Source organism: Somniosus microcephalus, chromosome 3 (genome assembly GCF_052327205.1).
Source record: "Somniosus microcephalus isolate GS21.2 chromosome 3, FLI_Smic_1.0, whole genome shotgun sequence".
In the NCBI taxonomy this organism is placed as follows: Eukaryota; Metazoa; Chordata; class Chondrichthyes; order Squaliformes; family Somniosidae; genus Somniosus; species Somniosus microcephalus.
The window spans coordinates 64,786,848-64,807,566 of NC_140989.1; the positions used below are offsets into that span (position 1 = coordinate 64,786,848).

The 20,719-nt window shown below is 43.9% G+C and overlaps 1 protein-coding gene and 1 long non-coding RNA gene across 2 annotated transcripts in view; one reads left to right on the forward strand and one right to left on the reverse strand.

The window, feature by feature from the left end:
• The window catches only part of bicral (BICRA like chromatin remodeling complex associated protein), a 136,984-nt gene extending 119,900 nt beyond the window's left edge, over window positions 1-17,084 (reverse strand). The window contains exon 1 of the mRNA XM_085980788.1: window positions 15,574-17,084. The gene's annotated coding sequence lies outside the window, so the exon portion shown is untranslated. The remainder of the gene's footprint in view (window positions 1-15,573) is intronic.
• On the forward strand, window positions 11,867-15,747 carry LOC147121102 (uncharacterized). The gene is made up of 2 exons (XR_015076584.1): window positions 11,867-12,578; window positions 14,325-15,747. It is a non-coding gene; the product is annotated as an uncharacterized LOC147121102 (long non-coding RNA).
• Window positions 17,085-20,719: the final 3,635 nt, after the last annotated feature.

Consider the following 20,719-nt stretch of genomic DNA (forward strand, 5'->3'; position numbering starts at 1 on the left):
ACCAGCTCAGATACTGACACTCCATGTACTTTAGAGGATAGGTTAGATGTGGGATCTGCAAATAGTGAGACACCGGGCACGAGTGGCCTGCAGCTAGGGCAGGGGGAAAGAGTAGCGCAGGTGCCAGCTTCCCAGAGGGCAAGATTGCACACAAGTTCTGCTGCACAGGACTCAGATGAGGACTTCGATGGGCGGTCTACAGAAGAAGGCAGATGCCTATGCACAACTAAATGCTTGGTGCATTGGCAGGCCTGCCAGAATGCCTGAGTGCAATGTGAAGGAGCATGGAGGAGTCCGGCACCAACCTTGTACAGAGCTTTGCGCAGAGCTTGGAGCAGACTGCTGCTATCATAGCTACGGTTACCAGTGCTGAAAGGGCATTGCAGGGTGTCACAGCAGTCCGGCAATCTGTCCTCCAGCAGATTACAGGAAACTTTCGTTTATCCGGAGGTTAAATGTCCGGAAAGCTCTATCTACCGGCAAAATTCAGGAGTCGGTTCAGATCATTTTTTTTCTTTTCGTTGCTTCTTTTCTCCAGTCCTGGCTCTGCAAGCGTCTCTGTAGCTAAGCAACAGCTTCAGCTAGACGCTTGCAAGCTGCACCGACTGTTTTGAAGCTAACAGGGTTTGTTGCTTCACGCGGAGCTCTGAGCTCCGTATGTTTTAACATTAGCGCTGGTTTCTACGGCAGTTTTGATCTAATGGCACCAGCTCGGTCCCGTCGGTGCCGGATACCAGAAAGTTTCCTGTAGTAGGATTACTGAGGCACCGCTCCAGGTAAGTGGCAGTGGCTCCGTGGAGCACAAACCTGCTGTCCTCCCTCAGGATGACAGCATTCGTCCTCCCACCACTGCCACTCCACCAGTGCACTTGCTGTTGCCTGTCAGCCCAGACTGCTGCCACCCATGCTGAGGTGGTGCAGTCTAAAGCTGGGCCTTCTAGGCCCAGAGCTGCTCGAGGTCATCCTGCAAGGCCATCTGCAGTCTCCCCCCACTGAAAGTCAGCAGCCTTCCATCAGCTATGCTGCAGTCACTGGGGTAGCATTGCGTAGGAGCACTAGGACAGGCAAAGGCACACGGAAGACTTGCACTAAGGGAAGGCACAGAAGTGATTAGTTGACTTTGTTATGCAATATTGAATGGATTGATATATAAATTTGGTTTGGAATGCTTGTTTTGTGGTGTTTTTTATTGTAGCATTGTGGCCAAGACACTGTGATGGTCCATAACAGAGGGAAGGTTAAGGTGTGGGACTGTGGGTGAATGGGGAATGTGTTCACTGGTACAGCAGTTGATCAGCCAAAAAGGGACTGTCTTGGTTGCCAACTTCTCCTCCTCCTCCTCCTCCTAAGCTCTTCGTCGTATACCTGGTGGCAAAGACTGTGCCCTTATGATGGCGAAGTTGTGCAGCATGTCAATTCTTGAGACGTGCTCTGGTGAATAATGGAGGACTCCTCCAGAGCAGTCCAGGCAGCAGAAGCATTGTTTAAGGACACCGATGCTCTACTTGGCTTGAGTGGAGCATAAACACTGGCATGGACTGGTTGGGCCGAAGGGCCTGTTTCTGTGCTGTACATCCAATGTAATCCTATGTACTCGAAATTCCGTGTGGCATCATGGCTTTCGTTATATGTATGCTGCCCACATGTAGTTGGGAGTCATGAGCCAGGTGGTCAGCGGATAGTCCTCGTCGCGCAGTAGCCACCCTCTGGTGCCGCAGAATGAAGGCCTCACAGCTGCTGCCAGGATGCCAAGTATAGGCTTGCATGATGCACTGAATATGGTTGCACACCAGTTGGACATTCAGGGAGTGGAATCCTTTCCGGTTGAGGTACATCTCCAAGTTCACCTGCGGCGCCGCAAAGCAACGTGTGTGCAGTCAATAGCACTATGGGGAAACCTGCTAACCTGGCGAAGCTACATGCTCACTCCACCTGCTTCTCTCTGGCAAGAGAGAATGAAATGTATTTACCTCTCTTTGCATACAGAGCCCCAGTGACCTCCCTTATGCAACGGTGAACTGCAAGATGTTGCAAACGCCCCCTGCTCCTGCCTGGAAGGAGCCTGACGCATAAAAATTCATGGTCACGCTCACCTTCACAGCCACTGGCAATACCGTCCTCGCCCTGCTGAGGCTGCAGGTCTACCTGCAACAGGTAGCAGATTTCAGTAAACATAGAAGATAGGAGCAGGAGTAGGCCATTCGGCCCCTCGAGCCTGCTCCGCCATTTAATGAGATCATGGCTGATCATCCAAAGTCAGTACCGTCTGATCAGTTGGTCACACCGCAGGCAAAGGTTGGACAGGCAGAAAGGGAATGGGTGACCAACAGACAGAGTACTAGGCACAGGCAGGTAGTGCAGGGGTCCCCTGTGGACATCCCCCTCTCAAACAAATACACCACTTTGAGTACTGTTGTGGGGGATGGCTTATCAGAGGAAGGCAGCAACAGCCAACTTCCTGGCACCAGGGGTGGTTCTGCTGCACAGGACGGGAGGAAAAAGAGGGGTAGAGCTATAGTAATAGGGGATTATATTGTAAGGGGAATAGATAGGCGTTTCTGCGGCCGCAAACGAGACTCCAGGATGGTGTGTTGCCTCCCTGGTGCAAGGGTCAAGGATGTCTCAGAGCGGCTGCAGAACATTTTGGAAGGGGAGGGTGAACAACCAGTTGTCGTGGTGCATATAGGTACCAACGATACAGGTAAAAAACAGGATGAGGTCCTAAAAGCTGAATATAGGGCGTTAGGAGGTAAATTAAAAAATAGGACCTCAAAGGTAGTAATCTCAGGATTGCTACCAGTGCCACGTGCTAGTCAGAGTAGAAATAGAAGGATATTTCAGATGAATACATGGCTAGAGGAATGGTGTGAGGGGGAAGGATTCAAATTCCTGGGACATTGGAACCGGTTCTGGGGGAGGTGGGACCAGTTCAAACCGGACGGTTTGCACCTGGGCAGGGCCGGGACCAATGTCCTAGGGGGAGTGTTTGCTAGTGCTCTGGGGGAGGGTTTAAGCTAAAATGGCAGGGGGTTGGGAACCTGAGCAGAGGGACAGAGGAAAGGGAAACAAGGATAAAAGAAAAAGATAGGAAGGAGAAAAACAAAAGTGGCAGTCAGAGAAATCAACTGTTTAAATCAAACATGGTGTGGAGATGCCGGAGTTGGACTGGGGTGGACAAATGTAAGAAGTCACACAACACCAGGTTATAGTCCAACAGTTTTATTTGAAATCACAAGCTTTCGGAGCGCTGCTCCTTCGTCAGGTGCACTTCACCTGACGAAGGAGCAGCGCTCCAAAAGCTTGTGATCTCAAATAAAACTGTTGGACTATAACCTGGTGTTGTGTGACTTCTTACATAAATCAAACATGGCCACAGTAAATAATAATTCTAATAGATCTAAGAGCGTTAAAAAAACAAGCCTGAAGGCTTTGTGTCTTAGTGCGAGGAGCATTCGTAATAAGGTGGATGAACTAGCTGCGCAAATAGAGGTAAACAATTATGATTTTATTGGGATTACGGAAACATGACTCCAGGGTGGCCAACACTGGGAACTCAACATCCAGGGGTATTCAATATTCAGGAAAGATAGGCAAAAAGGAAAGGGAGGTGGGGTAGCATTGCTGGTTAAAGGGATTAACACAATTGTAAGGAAGGATATTAGCTCTGATGATGTGGAATCTGTATGGGTAGAACTGAGAAATACCAAGGGGCAGAAAACGTTAGCGGGAGTGGTATATAGACCTACAAACAGTAATGCGGAGGTTGGGGATGGCATTAAAAGGGAAATTAGAGAAGCGTGCAATAAGGCACAGCAGTCATCATGGGTGACTTTAATCTACATAAAAATTGGGCTAACCAAATTAGTAACAATATTGTGGAGGAGGAATTCCTGGAGTGTTTACAGGATGGTTTCCTGGACCAATATGTCAAGGAACCAGCCAGAGATCAGGCCATCTTAGACTGGGTATTATGTAACGAGAAAGGATTCATTAACAATCTTGTTGTATGGAGGCCCCTTGGGTGGGAGCGATCATAATATGATAGAATTCTTCATTAAGATGGAGAATGAAGTTGTTGACTCAGAGACTAGGGTCCTGAATTTAAATAAAGGAAACTATGATGGTGAGGCGCGCGTTGGGTAGGATTGATTGGGGAATGTCACTCAAAATGTTGACGGTGGATAGGCAATGGCAAACATTCAAAGACCGCATGGATGAACTACAGAATTTGTTCATCCCAGTTTGGCATAAAAATAAAACAAAAAAGGTGACTCAACCGTGGCTAACAAGGGAAATTAGGATAGCATAAGATCCGAGGACACATAAATTGGCCAGAAAAAGCAGTAAACCTGAGGATTGGGAACAGTTTAAGATTCAACAAAGGAGGACAAAGGGATTAATTAAGGGGAAAATAGAATATGAGAGTAAGCTTACACGGAACATAAAAACTGACTGTAAAAGCTTTTATAGATATGTGAAGAGAAAAAGATTGGTGAAGTCAAGCGTAGGTCCCTTGCAGTCAGAATCAGGGGAATTTATAATGGGGAACAAAGAAATGGCAGACCAATTAAATGTATATTTTGGTTCTGTCTTCACAAAGGATGACACAAATAACCTCCCAGAGATGTCGGGGAACATAGGGTCTGATGAAAGGGAGGAACTGAAAGAAATCAGTATTTGTAGGGAAATGGTGTTAAGGAAATTGATGGGATTGAAGGCCGATCAATCCCCTGGGCCTGATTATCTACATCCTAGGGTACTTAAGGAAGTGGCCCTAGAAATAGTAGCTGCATTGCTGATCATCTTCCAACATTCGATGGAATCTGGAACAGTACCCATGGATTGGAGGGTAGCTAATGTTACCCCACTATTCAAAAAAGGTGGCAGAGAGAAAACGGGGAATTACAGACCGGTAAGCCTGACATCGGTAGTGGGGAAAATGCTAGAGTCCATTATAAAAGATGTAATAGCAGAGCACTTGGAAAACAGTGACAGGATCGGACAAAGTCAACATGGATTTACAAAGGGTAAATCGTGCATGACTAATCTACTGGAATTTTTTCAGGATGTAACTGGTAAAATAGATAAGGGAGAACCAGTGGATGTGGTGTATTTGGACTTTCAGAAGGCTTTCGATAAGGTCCCGCATAAGAGATTAGCGTGTAAAGTTAAGGCACATGGGATTGTGGGCAAGGTACTGACTTGGATAGAGAACTGGTTGGCAGACAGAAAGCAAAGAGTTGGAATAAACGGGTCTTTTTCCGAGTGGCAGGCAGTGACTAGTGGGGTACTGCAGTGATCGGTCCTTGGACCCCAGCTATTCACAATATATATTAATGATCTAGACAAGGGAACTAGATGTAATATCTCCAAATTTGCAGACGACACAAAGCTGGGTGGGCGTGTGTGCTGTGAGGATGCCGAGAAACTCCAGGATGATTTGGACAGGTTGGGTGATTGGGCAGAAGCATGGCAGATGCAATATAACGTGGATAAATGTGAGGTTATCCACTTTGGTGGCAAAAACAGGAAGGCAGATTATTATCTGAATGGCAATAGATTGGGAGAAGGGGAAGTGCAACGAGACCTGGGTGTCCTTGTGCACCAGTCGCTGAAGGTAAGCATGCAGGTGCAGCAGGCGGTTAAGAAGGCAAATGGTATGTTGGCCTTTGTAGCGAGGTTTGAGTACAGGAACAAGGATGTCTTGCTGCAGTTGTACAAGGCCTTGGTGAGACCACATCTTGAGTATTGTGTGCAGTTTTGGTCGCCTTATCTGAGGAAGGATGTTCTTGCCATGGAAGGAGTTCAGCGAAGATTCACCAGGCTGATTCCTGGGATGGCAGGAATGACGTATGAGGAGAGATTGGGTCGATTGGGCTTGTACTCGCTGGAGTTTAGACGAATGAGAGGGGATCTCATCAAAACTTATAAAATTATAACAGGAGGAGACAGACTAGATGCTGGAAGGATGTTCCCGATGGTCAGGGAGTCCAGAACCAGGGGTCACAGTCTAAGGATAAGGGGTAGGCCATTTAGGACAGAAATGAGGAGGAATTTCTTCACCCAGAGAGTGATGAACCTGTGGAATTCTCTACCACAGAAGGCAGCAGAGGCCAATTCATTAAATATATTCAAGGAGTTGGATATATTTCTCAAGGCTAAAGGGATCAAGGGGAATGGGGAGAAAGCAGGGACCGGATACTGAATTTGGATGATCAGCCATGATCGCATTGAATGGCGGAGCAGGCTCGAGGGGCTGAATGGCCTACTCCTGCTCCTATCTTCCATGTTTCTGTGTCCCTGCTTTCTCCCCATATCCCTTTAGCCTTAAGAAATATATCTAACTCCTTCTTGAATATATTTAATGAATTGGCTTCAACTGCCTTCTGTGGTAGAGAATTCCACATGTTCACCACTCTCTCGGTGAAGAAATTCCTCCTCATCTCAGTCCTAAATGGCTTACCCCTTATCCTTAGACCCCTGGTTCTGGACTCCCCCACCATCGGGAACAACCTTCCTGCATCTAGTCTGTCTAGTCCTGTTAGAATTCTAAAAGTTTCAATGAGATCCCCTCTCATTCTTCTAAACTCTAGCGAACATAAGCCTAATCGACCCAATGTCTCCTCATACGTCATTCCTGCCATCCCAGGTATCAGTCTGGTGAATCTTCACTGCACTCCCTCCATGGCAAGAACATCGCTCCTCAGATATGGCGATCAAAACTGCACAGAATACTCAAGGTGTGGTCTCGCCAAGGCCCTGTACAACTGCAGCAAGACATCCTCGCTCCTGCTGAGAGCCCTTCTCCCCCTCCTCCCTCTTCAAGTAGCATGTCCTCCTCTGTGTCAACTCTGCTCATTCTCCCCATCATGCTGCAGGCCAAAGGGAATACAAACTACAGCACCCATATCTGGGAGCACCTGGTCTGAGCAGAAGCCTTGAAGTGACCTGCCACACCACTCCCTGGACACTTCAGCAACTTCAAATAAGACACCAAACCAAGAAAACACCTCTACAAACTCACCAAGAGCCAGTAGAAATCAATCAATATAACCTGAAAGAAAGTGATAATCCCTTTAAATAGGGCTGGGGGGGGGGGGGGGGTGTCCTTCCTGCTGCTGAACACTTGTTCAGCTGTGCGTGCTTAAGAGAGGGTATTTGCTGCAGCATTGAGGTCAAAAATGACAGCACTGGTGTCAAATCAGTATTACACGCTGACTGATGTCACGATCTGCGCACTCTGCATACTTCCGGCGCATGCTCCCAGCGTCCACGCTAGCGACCTCACCAGCAAGACGTCCGGCACGGTCTGCACCAGAAGTCTGCGTGCACCACGCGGGTGCCGGCACCCATAGCACTGAAAAACCAAGCACTAGAGCTGAATTTCTCAGCCACTTACTTATAAAGGATGCACCATAATGTTAATGCATCCAAAATGTTGGTTAGAACCTGTTTACCAAGAAAAAATATATTTTTTTATTTTATTCTCGCGATATGGCCACTGCTGGCATGGTTGAATTTATTACCCAGCCCTAGCTGTCACGAAAAGCTGGTGGTGGAACTTCTCCTTGAACTGCTGTAATCCTTGTGGTGATGGTGCTCCCATAATAGTGTTAGGTAGGAAATTCCAGGATTCTGAACTTGTAGCGCAAATGTAACCTACCACTTGACCAGCCAAGTCTGAATGTTATCCAGGACCTGCTGTAGGTTGGTATGGACTGTTTCATTATCGGAGGAGTTGCGATTTGAGCGGAACACTGTGGAATAATCAGTGAACAGCCCCACTCCTTACTTTATGAAGGCCATTGACAAAGCAACTGAATGTGGTTGGGCCAAGGACGCCTTCTGAGGAACTCCTGCAGTGATGTTCTGATGACTGGCCACCAACAACTACAACCATCTTTGTGTGTGTCAGGAATGATTCCAGCCACTGGAAGGGTTTCCCGTTGACCCCCCCCCCCCACCCCCACCCATTGACTTCAGTTTTGCTAGGGTTCCTTGGTGCTATACTTTGTTGAATCCTCCCTTGATGTCGAAGGCAACTACTCTCGCCTTTCCTCTGGCATTCAGCTCTTCTGTCCTTGTCTGGATCAAAGTGTAACTTTCTAAGATCTGAAAATCCCTAATTCATTATAAAATGGCTCTCCCAAAGACTCAGTGAGTTTATCTAGTGATAAGCAGAAGGCCCCAGGTTTGTTCTCATCTCTGCAAGGTGGTTGTGCAGCTGGTATCAGCAGCCTCTAGCTTAGTGAAGGGAAAATTAACCAGTCTTCCCAATCCAGATTGCTGTCTACAACCCTTCTTGAAACTGCACATCAGATAGAGCTCGGATGTGATGCCTCCCTGAGGTCAATAGCCTAGCAACTGTCAAAGCTTTAATATGAGTAATGGTCACTTACATTAAGTACTAGAATGTGACCAATGCTTCTGCAAGCATATTGCTGCAAGAAATCAACCCCTTCAAGAGGGGAAAAGGTGAAGATTGGCAAACAAAATGAAAAAAATCAAGACAACAGTAAAACATAGCTAAGATTTTTGTATATTCTTTGTTAGTGACTAAAGACATAAATCCTGTTTGTCCAGTCTTTGTTCAATGTTTTATCCCCATTTTGCCCAGTACATTTTTTTAAATTAAAGCATCTTTCCTGATGTTATTGGTTACAAATTTAATCACACACTGATAACCACACCTCCATGAAACATTAATGATCACCTGGAGATGGCATCGCAACTGAAAGCAAATGGAAAAAAAGTCAGTTGACATCAGAACCAATTCAGCAATCTGTACATTAAGTGCTAAAATAAATGCATGTATAGTCAGCAAATATTTTAATAGCACATTTTACACTTTTTCACTGAAAGAACCAACAAGACACCTAGCACGCCATTCTACAAGTCCTGACGGCCCAAAAGGGGCAGACAGGAAATGGCTGATGAGACCAGAGGAAGCTCCTTCCACATTCTTCTCAATCACCTACCCCTCAATCCTGCTAGACTTTAGCCCCTGCAACACTGCCAGACTCTAGCACAGCACCCTCCCGAACCCTAACCCCCTCCAATGCTACTGCATACTACGACACACTCCCCAACATTAAAATTCTCTTCCCAGTTCTTTTGCACCCCAGGACCACCCTCCAAAGATTCCCAGATCATATGACTTCCCCAATAATCAAAGATCTCAAAGACACAAGAAACTATCCCCACCCCCACTGCTCACATGTTCTGGAACTATCCCAATATTCCCACATATTAGAACTCACCTACGCCCTCACCACCAATATTAACAGACCCACAATCTTATGATACTCCCATATTCCCTTCCCAAAACTTGGCATGCCCTATTTTTCCCAGAACCAATGTTCCTAGACACTCCAGTACTTCCTGATCCCGATACTACTTGCTACTCCAAAATGCCCAACTCCACTCCTCCTACACCTCAATACCACCCTCCCTGCATTGCCAGACCCAGAACACTCCTACTGTTGCCACACCCTAACACACCACTCCCATTAGTCTCAGACCCCGCAAGTGCTTTCCGACTATTCACAATGACCTCCCACCCTTCTTCTCCACATCCTAAGCCTGCTGCTCCCAGACCCTAACACTACTGAACCAGTTTCTCCCTACCCCTCCCACCCACCTGCCCCCACCACTACTGCACGTCTCCCACCTACCTGGAATCTGAAACAACTTCCCTACCATCTTCATGTGTATTCTGGGCTTTAAAAATAAAGGAAGAGATAAAATTGCTAAACAAACACAATTGATTCCCAACCCTGGTCCTGCTAGGCCTTATTGTATTTTATCAAGAGCTGCAACAGATCAGAGAAGTTAACACAAAAAGAAAAAAATAACTTGCATTTACATAATGCCTTTCACAACCTCAGGCACAGCACATTCCCCTGCAATTGGGGAAGCTTTTCAATTTTTAATGTGATTTACACTTATGCCATAAAAATGCAATCAAAGAAACAGAAAATACATTGAGGATAAACGCTAAATTAAATTTCATAAAACACCAGAAAAGTAACTATTTCCTGCTGCGCCTGAAAATCTGGCCGTAATTTGAAGAGAAAAATTTGAAGAGAGCTTCTGAGCAAGCGCACTTGCAGGAATCTTGTGTACAAGGCTCTGTAACTTAGGGGGTGGGGCCTAAACATTCACTCCCTCCACCACCGGCGTACCGTGGCTGCAGTGTGTACCACCTACAAGATGCACTGCAGCAACTCGCCAAGGCTTCTTCGGCAGCACCTCCCAAACCCACGACCTCTTCCACCTAGAAGGACAAGGGCAGCAGGCGCATGGGAACACCACCACCTCCAAGTTCCCCTCCAAGTCACACACCATCCTGACTTAGAAGTATATCGCCGATCCTTCATCGTCGTTGGGTCAAAATCCTGGAACTCCCTCCCTAACAGCACTGTGGGAGTACCTTCACCACACGGACTGCAAGCATCCACAGCATTTATGCTTTCTAGCCTATGGCATTGTTCCTGTGCATTCTGACTCACAATGACCAGTACCACAGGAGAGTCACTAAAATATATATTTTTTTTAAATAACGCACATTTCCTCTCCATCATCTATCAAGTGTCACCCTTGCAAAAAAAATATAAAGAAACAAAAGCACTCATTTGCAATATACAATGATCCCCAGCAATTTAATACACTTTACTTGACACAGGAGCTGTATCTGTAAACCTTGACTGATTTTACCAATCTCGTTAAAAAAAAAGCCAACTGACCTCTGGTCTGAAGAACAATTAAATTCTGACCACACCTAATATTTAGGTTTGTGGCTTAGCACTCCACTTTAACAGTAGAATAATACTGTGCACTCTTATACAATATAACACTTACAAAACAGTGTTATCATTCAACTTACTATTGAACACTATAAATGTGCAATATTATTTTGTGTATGATATAAACAGAATACATGACCGGAGCTCATGTTTGTTATCCTGTGTTCTGGTTAGATCATACATTATGATGATGAAAGGCACTCCTGTACACCATGAAAAAAAATCGGTGGTAATGTTTTCCTCTTTTAACTGTAACTGAACAATTGCAATAAAACAACTACAAGGAGCTGTGGATGTCATCTATATCCCACTTGCAACTTTATCAATCATGATGATTTATGTTACCTCAGTTATCAGATATAAACAGGATCTTCTGGGTCGCAGCATAGTGTAAAAACACAGTGGTACTAATAAAGAAGGATCAGTAGCACTCTGGTCAACACCATATTAGACTGCTTTTACTTTAACTTGTAGTTCTGTATGAGTTTGTATGTTCTATTTTATAACATGACGAGTTTACCCCCGTTCAAAACTTCCCTCTGTCATGCAGATTCAGAGTCCACTGCATACACTGTTGGAGTAACATGATATTAATATGTTTCAGTTAACTTTCTACCTGTATATCATTAAGACTTAAATGGATACTTCCACATATTTAACTTTTATGTAAATAATGCAAGTGATGGATCCAGGTCTATAATTTATATATATATATATATCTCAACAACTTGCATTTATATATATCTTTAATGTAGTAAAACATCCCAAGCCACTTTACAGAAACATTATCAAACATAAATTCGACACTGAGCCACATAAGGAGCTACTAGGGGAGGTGAGAAGTGTGGCTTAAAAAGAGAGGTAGACAGGCGTAAGGTTTAGGGAGAGAATTCCAGAACTTAGGACCTAGGCAGCTGTAAGCACGGCAGTCAATGGTGGGGCGATGGAAATCAGTTATGAGCAGGAGCCTAGAATTGGAGAAGCGCAGAGGTCTCGGCGGGTTCAATGCTTTGCCGGGCCGGGTGCCAATGTTGGTCAGCAAGCACAGGGGTGCTGGGTAAATGACACTTGGCGCAGTTAGGATGAACTGATATTTATGGATATGGGAGGTCGGCCAAGCAAACATTGGTATAGTCGAGTCTGGAGGTAAGAGGCATGGACAAGGGTTTCGGCAGCCGATGGGCTGAGGCAGGGGCAGAGCCGGGTGATGTTACAGGAGGTGGAAGTAGGTGGTCTTGTTGATGGAGAGAATATAGGGTCGGAAGATCAGCTCAGGGTCAAATAGGATGCCATGGTTGCGAACAGTCTGGTTCAGCCTCAGATCGTGGCCAGGGAGGGGGGTGGAGTTGATGACTAGGGAACAGAGTTTGTGGCAGGGACCAAAGACAATGGAGTCGGACTTCCCTTCTGCTCGTCCAATACTGAATGTCAGATAAGCAGCATGACGAAACGTAGGCAATGGAGGGGTCGAGAGAGATGGTGGTGAGGTAGAGCTGGGTAACATCAACGTACACGTGGAATCTGCCAAGGTGCAGCATGTAGATGAGAAATAGGAGGGGGGCCAAGAATAGATCCTTCTGGGATTCCAGAGATAACCATACGGGAGCGGAAAGAGAAGCCTTTGCTGGAGATTCTTTGGCTACGACTGGACAAATAAAAATGAAACCAGGTGACGGCAATTCCACCCAGCTGGACAACGGGAGAGAGGCATGGGAAGAGGATAGTGTGGTCAATCATGTCAAAGACTGGAGACAAATCCAGAAGGCTGCCGAGGTGTGTGCCACAGTCAGTCACATAGTATGTCATTTGTGCCTTTGATAAGGGCCGTTTCACTGCTGCTGCAGGGGTGGAAACCTGATTGAAGAAGTTCAAACATGGAGTTGCTGGAAAGATGAGCATTTGGGATGCGACATCATGTTCATGGATTTGAGGGTGCTAATTTATACCACTTAAAAAAAGAATGTCATGATCAAATTTATCTCTTGTAGAATCAACTTTGCATCCCCACTTCGTTACATGTTAGCCTATCTCTCATTTATAAATGACAGTAATTCACATTTATGTGTCTCAAATTTCCTTTGCATAATTTTTGAAAATGCTAGGTGCAAAATAATAATGTCCTACCTCTAAGTTAATTATATGCTCAAGTGATTTTGAAAATGTTTTAAAGCACTAGAATTGCACCCTCAGAACTGAGCATTAATACTGAAAAAGGGGCATATTCGGCAAAAGATATAATGTTCTCCTGTTCTATTTGTCCACTTGCAGTCTTTTAACATGGGATTCAATTCCCTCCAATTTTAAGCATGCCACAATTTTACTTGAGTGATAGATATCTGCTTGCAGCACAAGAACCAACATGTGGTATAAAAACAATTGTTTCAGCCCCCAGATTTTACATAACCTCATTGTGCATCATGCAAGTTTTAGCATCATGCAAGTTTTAAACAGTTATATCTATCTATATATGTTGATATAGATATATATTAGTGAATGAAATTCATTTTAGTATATATTTTGAAATACTGGCAGCTATGTTTTTACATCATTTTGTGGATCTTTTAGAGAATACTAAGGGTTTGGTGAATCAAATGTAGGCCAATTAATTATTACTTTCTAAACTACTTTTGTTTAAGTTGCAACACATTTTAATGAAATCCTTAAAAACGGCATGAACCCCTTAAAATCCCCAGTATGTTACTAGGTGAGCAATATTAAAATAATAACTAGCGAAAATCAAGGAATTTCCAAAAATTCATACGGCACTTTACAGGGACAGTACTGCTTTTACATTAAGCAAATTGAATGGTTACAATACCCTCCAACAAAAGCACGCATTAGTACTTGCATGATGTTTTATTATATCAATGAATCATACAGTGCACGATACTATAATCAAGATTCGTTGTTAGAAAAATACATTATATCGTACTACACATTAACAAACAGATACCAGGCCGCATAATGCATTTTGCAAATAGAACGAAATTCTAATCTGTAAAATGTTTTTTAATAAGGAAATGTTCGGCATCTCAACAGCTAAAATGGCGTCGCTTCAGCGAATTTAAACTGCGCAACTACTATTGGCACAGCGCCAATATGATCATCTCCACGAATGCAGATATAAATTATATATCGTCTCTTTCTCGAAAATTCTGAACTATTTATTGCCAACATGGTCAGTGAAAAGAAAAAAATTGTTAAAACGCCTTTTTTTTTTAAAAAGCGTTAGCAATAAAACGGGGCAGGAAGGATGACACCAAATAATTCGCTAGAGTTGCGGCCTACCAAATAAAAGGGACAAAAAGCCAAAAAAAATCTAGGCAATTAACGCCGTTAAAAAAACACGGTTTAAAAGTAAAAACAGCTCGTCACAGTCATTTTTAGTTGATTAAAAAAAACTGGGTTGAAACTAAAAATAAGTCTTCAAATCCCGCCCACAAATACAGCGGTTTAAAAAAGAAAACATTTTCCACAAACTAAAGAAATCGAATCGTGTTTTTTCCCCGTCAACTTTAGCTAGGCGTCGAATAAAGGAGGGAAAGAAAAAAAATTATTTAAAATGAAGATTTCCAACGAGATACTAGATGGAATCAAATCAGCAAAACTGACTGAACAACTACAGCGAACAGAACCGATGGCGGGACATCGAAAGGCGGCGATTATTAGCCGGGCTTTTACTTTTTATCCAGAAACGCAGTCCAACCAACAAGAGGAAAAAAAATCGACTTCGAATTAAACAAGATGAAGGGAGGGGGAAATAACTGATGTTCACCATGTTTTGCGAAAGCAGCAACCGTCTATTCCCCCCTATTTAAAAAAAGGTTTACAAAAAAAACAAAAGAATCAGATGGAAATGAGTCAGAGACCATCAGAAGGGAAGAGAGAAAATAAAAGTCTGAAAATAAAAGCAAAGATCGACCTCCAATCCCGCCCATCGCCATGAACGGGAGGAGCGGACCAAACGGCTTCTTAGTTTTTTTTTCTCTCCGGCATCGGGTTTAGGTTTATTTTATTTTAGGCTGCTCAGGGAGAGCAGCTGCTCGTTAATGCTAGAAATCGGCAGATTTGTGGTTTCTTTTAAAACGAATGGAGCGCTTAAGAAAAATGAAAAAGCCGGTGGTGACTGACGAGCCTGACTTCATCCATCTTTAGTCGGGAGTTTTTTTGTCCCCGCTCCCCTTCTTTGCGGCGACGAAAGGGAAGGTGGGGGGGAAAAATCTACTGGGAGAATCCAGAATCGCCGCTTTGAAAAATAACCCCGTGAGGTCAATTTACCAAATGGTGCTGCTAACAGCCGCCCGTGACTCCAGACAAAACCGCTTAGAAAGCAGGAAAAAAGAGGGAGGGATCTCAGACGATTATTTCTCTCTCCCTCTCTGGCGTCTATTTTTTTAAACTCAATCGTGATCACGGGGGCGGAAAGAAAAACTATATTTTCGAGCCGCTCTCTGTACAATCAATGACTCATTTAGTTTGGGGAGAGGGTGGAGATGAGGGGGGAACGAAGACGGGGAAGAGTTTTTTTTTAAAGTGCCTCTTGCAACTTAATAGCTTTTTCTTGTGGTGGTGGTGGTTGTTGCTGTTGTCGTTGATGGGTGATTTTTTTTCCTCCTCTTTCTGCTGCTGCTTCTAAAGCCGGGGAGGTGATTTAAAAAAAATCTTTTCCCTTAGACCCTATTTTTTTTCTTTTCCCCCTCCCCGAAGGAGTTGGGTTTTTTTCCTTGAAAATTTTATCACAAAATTATAATACACTGAAGGAACTCACCGTCATGAAGCGTGCCTTGTCAACGGGGTTTCCTCGCCATCAAATCAGGGGCGAGATGACCAAGAACAAAAAAAATCCCACTCAACACAGTGAAAATTAAAGAGCTGTTCAGGGCATTTTCCTGCAAGGAAAAAAAACATATTTTTGTACAATAAATTATATGTATTTTTTAAAGCACTGCCTTTGTTCTTTTTCTTCCCCAAATTACACCACTTTTAATTTGTTTGAACATGTTTTTGTTTTATGTGTCTATAGATATTTCTTGAGGGGGAGGGGAATGTTTGAAACTTCTCTTTTATGGTATTTTATATTAAGTGTGAGAACGGTCATTTTTTAAAATAAATTGGATTTTATTTTCTTTTATGTTTCGTTGAGTAATAAAGCCGTGCTTAGGCTTTCCTTCACACCCCCCCCCCCCCAATTGCGGAAAAGGAATTTTTTATAAAGGCGATGTCTGGGTTACGTGGCGGGTTTTTTTTGCATTGATCATCCTCGAACTCTACGACGAAATAGATTAAAATAAATTTAAATATATTTATTATTGAAATTAATTGAAATGTGTTCTTGGTGGGTCCCAGGATCACATGACACAGCGATTTGAAAAGGGCGAACGTCTCTTACTGTTTAAGATTTAAGTCTCAGCTATATATATATATATATGTATGTATGATGTAGATATAAATATTTTTACATCATTTTTCTTTTGTTTAAAAAAAGCTATGCTTCCTTAACACTTGTAAGAAAAGTCAGATTAAATGGTTGCAGTTCCAGTGCCAGCCCCCTCCCTCGTTCTTTCACTGCTCGAAGCGCGGCGCATGGCCGGGGTCCTTGCCCTGAACAAACACGGCGCACGCACCGCCACCGCCCGCCGCACCCCCATTGGTCGGCGGCAGAGGCACCGCCCCCAGAGGACGCTCCGCTCATTGGGCAGCATTGAGCCCCTTGGCCGAGGACGGCAGACGGGGAGGGAGAGAAGGCGCTGATGTCGTCCAGTGTAGCTTTTTAAGCTCCTAGTCGTCTTCTTTTAACTTTTCTTATTTATTTATGTTTGTATTTTGAATGAGACCGACCTTTATCAAATTTTTTTTTACAAATCTGCAGTAACGATCTTTCACCTTTGTATCCATCCATGCCTAAATAAGAGCCCTGACTGGATACATTTTGCAAATTGCGTCGGAACTAGTGTTGGAAAAGCTAAATTCTACTTTGTAACAGTGGTAATACGATCTAGTACATTGAGGGAGGACGTATAGAAATTTCGTTCTCCGTAATTCATTTTGGGATTAAAAACCTCGTTTGATTTTTGTTGCACTGTCGGTTTCAGAAATCGTCTTTACTATTGAAACCTGATGTCCACGTCCTGACACACTAACATTTGATGTGATTCATTACTGTTCAAAGGTATTGAATTCCACTTTGAATAACTGCTTGGCATAGCCGACGCAGTACCGTAAACTGTACAAGGAAGTTTGAATATAACTAATTCAGCGATGGTATTCTGTTTAATGATCTGAAAAACACACACGAACTTCTGCAAGTCTGTGATTGTTGACTTACCTATTTGTATGAAACAAACATTATTTACGTTTAGTGATGGGAGAGAAAGCATTTTTAATTTACAGGGCAAGTTGAATTCACGCAAAGTACTGCGTTGATTCCAAGAACCTTTTTTGAAGCGCTTCTGTTTCTGTGACAAACGAAAAAGAATAGACACCCTAGTCCACTCCTCTATCACCCCAAACAGCCCTTCCTCTTCGCCTGGCACCTTCCCGTGCAAGCGGAGGAGATGTAACACCTGCCCCTATACCTCCCCCCTTCCCACTGTCCAGGGCCCCAAACACCCCTTCCAGGTGAAACAGCGATTTACTTGTACTTCTCGCAATCTAGTATACTGTATTCGCTGCTCACGATGCGGTCTCCTCTACATTGGGGAGACCAAACGCAGATTGGGTGACCGCTTTGCGGAACACCTCCGTTCAGTCCGTAAGGGTGACCCCGAGCTTCCGGTCGCCTGTCATTTTAATTCACCGCTCCATTCCCACTCGGACCTCACCGTTCTTGGCCTCTTGTATTGTTCCACGGAAAAACATAGAAACATAGAGATAGGAACAGGAGTAGGCCATTCGGCCCTTCGAGCCTGCTCCGCCATTCAATGAGATCATGGCTGATCTTCGTCTGAGATCATAGCTGATCTTACCAGTTCAGTACCCCGTCCCCGCCTTTTCTCCGTAACCCTTAATCCCCTTAGCCTTCAGAAATATATCCAATTCTCTCTTGAAAATATTTATTGAATTAGCCTTCACAGCCCTCTGTGGCAGGGAATTCCACAGGCTCACCACTCTTTGAGTGAAGAAATTCTTCCTCATCTCTGTTTTAAATGATTTGCCCGCTATTTTTAGACTGTGGCCCCTGGTTCTGTGCTCCCCGGCCATTGGAAACATTCTCTCTGAATTCAGCCTGTCCAGGCCTGCCATAATTTTATATGTTTCGATGAGATCCCCTCTCAATCTTCTAAACTCCAGTGAGTACAAGCCCAAACTATTTAATCTCTCTTCGTAGGTCATTCCCGCCATTCCAGGTATCAGCCTGGTGAATCGCCGTTGCACTCTTTCCATGGCAAGAACATCCTTCCGCAGATGGGGCGACCAAAACTGTACACAATACTCCAGATGCGGTCTCACCAGCACCTTGTACAGCTGTAGTAAGGTATCCCTATTCCTATACTCGAACCCCCTTGATATGAAGGCCAACATACCATTTGCCTTCTTGATCGCCTGTTGCACCTGCATGCTCTCCTTCAGTGACTGGTGCACAAGAACACCCAGGTCCCTCTGCACTTCCCCATCTCCCAATCTATTGCCATTTAGATAATAATCTACCCTCCTGTTTTTACCCCCAAAGTGGATAACCTCGCATTTATCCACATTATAGTGCATCTGCCACGTATCCGCCCATTCCCCCAACCTGTCCAAATCGCACTGTAGCCTCCTGACATCCTCATCAGAGCCCACCCCTCCTCCTAGTTTAGTGTCGTCAGCGAATTTGGAAATATTGCATCCAATTCCCTGATCCAGATCATTTATATATATTGTGAACAGCTGGGGTCCCAGGACAGATCCTTGCGGCACCCCGCTGGTCACTGCCTGCCACTCCGAAAACGAGCCGTTTATTCCAACTCTCTGTTTTCTATCCGCCAGCCAGTTCTCTATCCACGTTAATACTTTGCCCCCAATCCCATGAGCCTTAATTTTGCATGATAATCTTTTGTGTGGAACCTTATCGAAGGCTTTCTGGAAGTCAAGGTACACCACATCCACTGGCTCTCCCCCATCTATTTTACCAGTTACTTCCTCAAAAAATTCCAGCAGATTAGTCAAACACGATTTACCCTTTGTAAATCCATGTTGACTCTGTCCGATCCTTTCCCCATTTGTCAAGTGCTCCGCTATTTTATCCTTAATAATGGACTCTAGCATTTTGCCCACAACCGATGTAAGGCTTACTGGTCTATAATTCCCTGCTTTCTCTCTACCCCCCTTTTTAAATATTGGGGTAACATTAGCTACCCTCCAATCCACGGGTACTGTTCCCGAGTCAATGGAGTTCCGGAAGATGATCCTTAGAGCATCTGCTATCTCCAGGGCCACCTCCTTAAGTACCCTCGAGGAACAGCACCTCATCTTCCGATTAGGCAGTCTGCAGCCTTCCGGACTCAATATCGAGTTCAACAATTTCAGATCATAAGCTCGGCCCCCATTTCATTTTCTCTTGTAATTGTTCCACTCCTTTCCCCCCCCCCCCTTTTGTTTCTCTCTCACACCTGGCAGCTATCTTTTGCCCTGCCAGTACACTTTACACCTAATCCCAGCCTATTACCATCTCGTCTAGCTTCTAATCTCTTTTACTTCTTTTGTTTCTTTTATTCTTTTGTCCGATCGCAGCCCTGCCTCCGATCTAGTTTCTTTTCTTTCCAGTTTTGAAGAAGGGTCCAACCCGAAACGTCAACTCAAATTTCTCTCCACGGATGTTGCCTGACCTGCTGAGTTTTTCCAGCATTTTCTGTTGTTATTTCAAATTCAATTATTGCTTTCTCGATGCAGTTGAAATTAAGTTCAAAATGTTGCTCTTTCAATTATACTCAAGTCCATCGCTGGCTGTTCTGTTTGTGTGCGGATAAGTAATATAATATGAATTTGCGTACTATTAACTAAGTAGATAAAAAGTATTCGTTCTGCTGTCAGTGTTTGCTGGTTATAAACATACAGACTGGTGTTTGTTTTGATGCACGTAAACAACACGCATAAAGGTGCTGTATATTCTGCTGTTTCCCATCTTGTTCACTTTAGGAAACACGGAAGAGATGGTGGTGTTGCCTTTTTCGCGAAAGAATCTTGCTGCCTGTGTTTTATACTCACCCGCACAAGAACTCCCATAAGGATAACACACTTGCTCGATTTCCGAGACACCAACATCCATAAAAAAGTATAATGGCCTCAATATTTCAATTGCAACAGTCCGATCAGTTACCGAATTTGATTGTTAATTAGGGATAACCTTGAGAAACTACAGTAACTGATGGAGGGAATGCCCAGTTCATTATTATCAATTCATGAAAAAGCACCATTGTTTCCATTCCCTAGGTCCATCAAATACTTTCAGGTACATTTATACCGAACTTATATTTCAAGCAAATTTGCACTACGATTTAGATGGGAAGTAATAATCATAGTTGCATGCTACATTGAAGAGTTTGCTCATGGAATAACACTTATTTTATTGTAAGACAGCGATTTTAGATAACTTTTTGTTTTTAGTGTTTATAAAAGAGATATAGTAACAATCTTACAACTTTCTTTCACTAAGCAAGGTATAGTGCAGTGTACAAATTATCTGTGCCCAGTCATGTTTAAAATCTGTACCTTTAATGAGTAACAAATTAAATCTTTGTTACTATGGATATCTTGCTCTTTGAGATATGGTGTGATTTTATTTCAGCCCTGTTAGGTGATGGAAGTTGAACTAGATTGCATGCCTCACTTGGCATGAATGATTCTTCAACTTCAGTGTTGCAGACTTTTCTTCAGCAATGGCCTTGTCTAGTGAATTATCTGGGGCATGGACCAGAAATTATACATCTGACAGGCTT